The sequence below is a fragment of the Haliotis rufescens genome, unplaced genomic scaffold (genome assembly GCF_023055435.1).
Source record: "Haliotis rufescens isolate VD_foot unplaced genomic scaffold, xgHalRufe1.0.p SCAF_8, whole genome shotgun sequence".
In the NCBI taxonomy this organism is placed as follows: Eukaryota; Metazoa; Mollusca; class Gastropoda; order Lepetellida; family Haliotidae; genus Haliotis; species Haliotis rufescens.
Window position 1 is genome coordinate 50,936,432 of NW_025964372.1, and position 7,058 is coordinate 50,943,489.

Here is a 7,058-nt window from a genome sequence, read left to right on the forward strand (position 1 = left end):
AGACGATGGCATGTAGAAAGTTTGGTGAACAATAACAATGATTGAATGAGTGAGTGCGTTGGGTTTAACGGCGCTTTTAACATTATTCCAGTTATATCACGGCGTGTCAGCTTAATGTGGGAGGAAAGTCTGAAGTAATGCAGGTCTCAGACGTTTACCACTTCGGTGAAACCCACGAGCACGGGTATGGTGCTGACAAGCCTAGAAACATAATCGGGGCGAACCGGGATTCGAACCCACAATCACAACTCTGCCCAGCGAATCGCTGCGCCTTAGGCGACTGGGCCACCCGTGGTATGGAATGGTAAAGATGATGTGATATCGGACACTACGTTGATACACTCAGTGTCCTAGATTTCCCCTCAATGGGGTGTACGTCGCGTTCAAGATTATTGTACTTACATCGCGACGTGCATGCACCTGTGTGTCATGCTGATAAGTTAAGCGTGTCGTTTTGTTGTCGTGTTAAGCTGTGGACTATCTATCCGACACTGCTTCGAGACATACCCGATCATACAATGATCGATCCTTACTGGCAGCTGTAGTAACAGCTTGAGCTCGGGTTTGAGATGTGACTTGCGTCAAAACAAGTACAGTCAAACACCGCTGTGTCGTAGTTCAAGGGACCTACGTTAATACTTCGAATAATCCGAGGTTCGACACAACCGAATAAATATGAATACAGAAGGAACACGCAAGGACCAAGCTCTTACATCGAGACACACGTAATTTCGACACATCAAAGTTTGACACAACGGTGTTTGACTGTATTAGCACGTTTAGGACTAGGATTAATTGCTCGCGTTGACATGGTTTTATACATTGATTAATGGAATTGATCTACTAATTTTGTAACCTTGTTTGCTTCTTGGACAAACAAACATTGGTTGCGACTCATCATGTAGTGTTATCTTCAAACATACATTTTATGACTGTTTCTTTCAATATTGGCATCACAACCTCGACGCTTGATCTAAATGCAATTATTATTCACAGTTAAAATATGACCCGTGAAGATCCAGGGTAAAATAGGTCTTCAGCAACCCATGCTTGTAAAAGGCTACTATGCTTGTCGTAAGAGGCGACTAACGGGATCGGGTAGTCAGGCTCGCTGACTTGGTTGATGCATGTCATAGATCCCAACTGCGCGGATCGATGCTGATGATATCAATCACTGGATTGTCTGTTCCAGACTCGATTATTTACAGACCGCCGTCATATAGCTGGAACAATCGTTATCATACTGAACAGCAGCGATGCTCCTCTTCCACATCCATGTGTGACCCGTATGTGACCGAATGTCTGCATCAATATTCTGCATCCATCTGGAGAACTCACCTCTGCTTTGATCCTGCAGCAGTTGTAGAGAAAGTACAGTTTACTCTAATTCCAATACTGAGCAACATATTGTTAGATGTAAACAGCGCGTCGACTCTGTATTTGAACGATGAACTCGACACGTCCGGTTTCGTCCCGATCGCCCGTTTTCCATTCGAAACCAATAACCTGTCGAACTAAGTCAATAACTTTGTTTTTGATTAAAACATTACTTTTTGTTATCATTGCCTCTCTATTTGTGTTTCAAAAGGGTTTTAGCTTTAGTTAATAATGTTTCGTACTATCAAATTATTGTTTTAATATACCTCAAGTGGCTTTGATGAGAGATGTAATTATTGATAATTTTTCATTCCCTACTGTAGCTCGCTGACCGCTGGCCTGTTTACCGGAACAATACCAAACAAAACATAACGTGGGCATCTTTGACCGATGCGCAGCGAGTTAGATCTCTAGCTTGGCAAGACCGTTTTACGATCTAGACCTTTTTTTATTAAAGATACCAAAACAAATTATATTTTTAAATTATTATTAATTCAATTAATTTATTGATGTAAAAATTCTGGTTTTAGACATCAATGAACAAATGTTTAGATAACACAAAGATGAAAAGTAAATTCATTTCGTGATGTCAATAATTATTTTTTTCCGGAGTGTTGGTCCATGAAATACACACAGTAAATAAACACCTAGTCACTATAGTGTCTGTCGCGCATTTACTGCATGTGTTTGTGTGTGAATTATTAATAATATACGCTGCCAAATAGACACATCCTCTGATCTATGTGGTATCGGCAAATGGAAATGATATAATCATATCTGCTTGGGTGTAGGCGACTACATCAACAAAGGTTGGAGTGGAGCACCAGGTCGTTAAAGAGGTCGGAGGTCGAAATATATAGCCAACGTAACTAATATCGGTTTGGCCAGACATGCGAGGCATGCTTCTGATGAGTCGACCAATGTCAGCTTGACTCATGTTGTTCCACTCATCAGTGAGAGCACCACCGAGTTCATTGAGAGTTGTGGATGGATTTTGACGTTGACAATGACGTCCCAGACGTGTTCAGCGGGGAGTAGGTCAAGACTGGGTGCTGGCCACGGCATGAAATAGATATATGGGAGGAATAGGGAAACAATCCTGGCACGGTTAGCACGTGCATGATCATCATCTTCGAAGATGAAACGTCGCCCACCAATGGCACCATGGGTGATGCAATGATGCTGTCCGGAGAGTATTCATCTGTGGCTCTGCCGAAGAGTGAGTGAGTGAGTTTGGTTTAACGCCGCTTTTAACATTATTCCAGTTATATCACGGCGTGTCAGCTTAATGTGGGAGGAAAGCCCGAAGTGATGCAGGTCTCAGACGTTTACCACTTCGGTAAAACCCACGGGCACTGGTATGGTGCTGTCAAACCTAGAAACATAATCGGGGCGAACCGGGAATCGAACTCACAATAATAGGTTTCTGGCGTGCTAAGGGACGTAACAGCGAATCGCGGCGCCTTTGGGCCACTATGGAGATCGTGAGCGCTGTTCTGCGAGTCATCTGTATTCCATCCATACCATTATGGACCAACCCGCAAAACGATCGTGCTGTACGACGTTAACGTCCATAAAAACGCTCATGAGGACATCCTCAAACTCGATCCAAAGTCGAGAGTGAACCCCAATTCGTCAGAAAACATTAGCCCAACGTCGATTATCCAGTGCTGACGTCCCCTACACCGCTGACGCCTCTGATTCAAAGTATGTTGTGGGATGACACGTGGACGTCCTTTGTGCAGACGATTTCGCACCGTCTGGGCATGTACTCTTACACCCGTTGGCATCGTTCTGACTAAACTGTCATAGGCTGGAGTCCCTTGGCGTCAAGAGCGGCGTCGATCATCGACGTTTTGCGTTTGTTGGTATCGGGCCCACAGTTTGCGGGTCACAGATTGAGAGACATGCAGCACTTGGGCAACAATATTCTGACGTGTGCACACCTTCAACATGCCTATGGCACGTAAACGGTCAGCACGGCACGTGGAACAGGCATGTCTTTGTTCTTGAATGCTTTGGCCTCGGTCTCAGACCTGCATCACTTCGGGCTTGTCTCCCACATTAAGCTGACACGCCGTGAAAAACTGTAATACTGTTAAAAGCGGCGTTAAACCAAACTCACTCACTCACTCTTTGGCCTCGACTCGCCCTTTTGTCCCTTTTATGTAGGTACATTCAGCCTTCGAGACACTGTCCCATCAACGAAACGTCTCGAACGATCAAGACTGTCATGTTTGTAACCAACCTGGGGAGATAACTCAAACTATTGCGCGCATGAATATTGATATATGCCTAAATATGGGCATTGTTGACATTTCTAGGCATAAGCATTAACAACATGTTCATGCATCTGTGTTTGTAAACAAAATGTGATAATTCAAGCGCCATGTTGTTTCTACGCAGGATGCCTTTAAGAAAATTTGAAAAGTCATATCGGACCATCAGTCGGTCACTCGCACCGCCGGGGTCCCGGCGGTGCAATCAAAACGGTTCGGTTTTCTTGATCTATCAGCTGAACTTATATCATGTTCGTACCATTTTGAAGAGGGAAATCAGGGTGTTCGTCAAAGACATTCGTGTTAACTTACCAACCTATACTGAAGACATGAAAATGTCTCAAACTCAACTCTGCTTGCGTGTCAGTGACAGCTTCGAACGAAAAGACACCCGTGCTCTACTCGTTTTACGCTGGGGATATGGAATGTTTTTGTTCACATTTGAGATATTTTGGGCCACATAATCATAAACAAACAACTCCCGAAACAGCGCCACAAAACAACACCGACGCTCAAGATCCTTTTGGAAGACATTCTTCAACTACGGTAATTCAAGGGCCATGTTGCTAGTACGAAGGACACCTATATGAAAATTTGAAAAGTCACATTAGCGCCGCGATATGAATATCGGATTAACAGTCGGTCACTCGCACTGCCGGTGTCCCGTCTGTGCAATCAAAATGGTTCGGTTTCCATGATCTATTAGCTGAATTTATATCATGTACCATTTTGGAAGAGGGAAATCCGAGTGTTCGCCTAAGACATTCATTTTAACTGCACTGAAGACGTGAAAATCAACAAACTCAAGTCTGCTTGCATGTCAGTGACAGCTTCGAACGATCGAAGGGCAAGGTCACCACCGGAATAAGAAAAGACATCCGTGATCTAGGCCTACTCACAGCGTTTTAGTTAGAAATAGGGAATGTTATTGTTCACATTTGGGATGTTTTGGGCCACAAAATCAGAAGTCAGGCACACTTCCACGTAGTTTTCGAATTATTTGTATCAGAACTGTTCACTTTTAATGATCTTGGTCGTGCAGTCGTGTACGTTCATTCATGAACAACACCTCCCGTAACAGCGCCACAAAATACGCTTCGAAGGGGACACTGGTGGCACAACCGGATCATCCCAAGTAAGTCTAGATATCTGTCAAGATAGTTTAAACTGACTTCATTTCACCTCGCTTATCGTTAAATCAAATTGGAAGTTGCGAAGGTGGTCGGGTGCGTCACGCTCATGGGGACCCTCGATCTATTGATCGGTAGTCGTACATTGTAAATGTATATAACTCGATTATATAATGTCTGTAGAAGCTCTATGCATAACTTATATATAATGCAAACCGAATTTGATGCGCGTGAATATCTTGTTTGGTTTAATAAAGTGTTTGTAAACATCTCTGGCTCTCATGAGATAGCTTTAGTTTTGCCTTGTAGTTGCAAAATGGATGACGTCTTGCTATTTTTTATGAATGAAAAAAGTAGTTCGGGTGTGACAGAGGTCACGGTTATCCAATCAAAACGAATAAAACGAGGTCAACCTAGTACGACACACGTGTGACGGATTTAGTATCTTACCGCCTGTATCTTCACCACGTGGGTAATAAAATCTCTCCGACAGCATTTGGAGCTCACCCGAGCATTCTGTCAGAACTAATTCCTTGGACCGACCGACCAACTGTTGGCAACCCTCGTGGTTGTCCCATCATGGAGTTAGATTATTGTTTACACGTTTCATATGACAAAAGTGTTTTTGCCTGAATTATTGTTGGTTCAAATCAATATTATCTGCACTTCCTGTCGGCCCGCTGAATATTACTTTGTACTCAATATACCTGAAGCATGAAAGGTCAACTATATACCGGAAGCATGAAAGGTCAACTCGCAACAAACAAGTCATGATACGTTGTTTGTTGCATCTTTGTTTAATCTCATTTGTCTGCTCGAGTCGCAGCAGTACAGGAAATCAATTATTTCTTCCGGGTAACAAAAGGTCCCCATCAGCCTGTGCTGGTTGTAAAGGGCGACCAAATTGATCGGGTAGTCGAGCTCGGTGACGTGTTCCAGCGGATGGCATGACAGGTGCTCCAGTGCTCCCAGTATTGATCACAGAATTGTCTGGTCCAGACTCGATTATTTGGCCGCCGTCATATGGCTGAAATATTTTATAGTGCGGCGTTAAACAACATTTATAGATTTAATATAGACTCCGTATTCTAAATGCGTAGATCGCTGATCATGATGGCAATCACTGGATTGTTTGGTCCAGTATCGATTATTTACAGATCGCCGGTATAAGGGAGTGCGGCGCTACACAATAACTGAATCAGAGCTATGGAGCGTAGTTCCCCTATTAAACGACATTCTATCATTAATTTGGAAATTACTATATTATTAAATCACAATAAACCGTTTTTGAATGGACCAGCAGATTTGACGGCCGCATGACCGCGGTAGCTAATATGTTTAGAATAGTATTCCTTTTACAGTCATTGTCGGTAGGCATTTTAAAATAATTATATGTAAAGTTATAGGCTACAAAATGCATGTGTGGCAATACATTTCATGCAGAACATACGATAGAAACGTTTTAGAGGACAACAAAAAGCTTGCTATTGCAAAGAACAATGAATAACGAAGCGTGGTTTATTTCGCAATAAACATTGTTTTATCATGACGTCATTTCAGGAGATTTGAAAATGCGCCATCAACCTGATGACGTCGTATATTAGACGACGTCATTTTTGAGAGGGAAGTGTCTAGTGAGTTCTTCCACATTGATGTAGCCAGGCAACACAGATAAACACAGTGTCCAAACGGTCGCATCCCAAAGTGAATAGATATTGGGAGAAAAGGCACAGATAATCGAGGTGATGATTGTGAAAATATGCAGGAAAAACCAAACGTAACCCACCTGTCCACAAAATGGACATTGCCGAGGTCGGATTCTATTCAGTGAGTCATCATTATTAAATACGCATAAATATTGGTCATTATCCCTTAAAGAGGCTGTACATTAAGTCGATATTTCATATGGAAATATACGACTCATAGTCGTTATTAATCATACAAGAAAACACTGCAGTATTCATTGTACGATTAGGGCGGTCGGGTAGCCTAGTGGTTAAAGCGTTCACTCGTCACGCCGAAAACCCGGGTTCGATTCCCGACATGGGTACAATGTGTGAAGCCCATTTCTGGTGTTCCCCGCCGTGATATTGCTGGAATATTGCTAAAAGCGGCGACTGATGCCGATTGATAGTGCTAGCTCACTGAGATACCATGCCGCAGTTTAACATGAATACCCCACTCAGACACAGTATACTGACTCCGAGACGACCAGTCCTTGTTTTAGCCCCTTAATGCCGAGCGCCAGACAGGGTAACAACCAGTACAATTT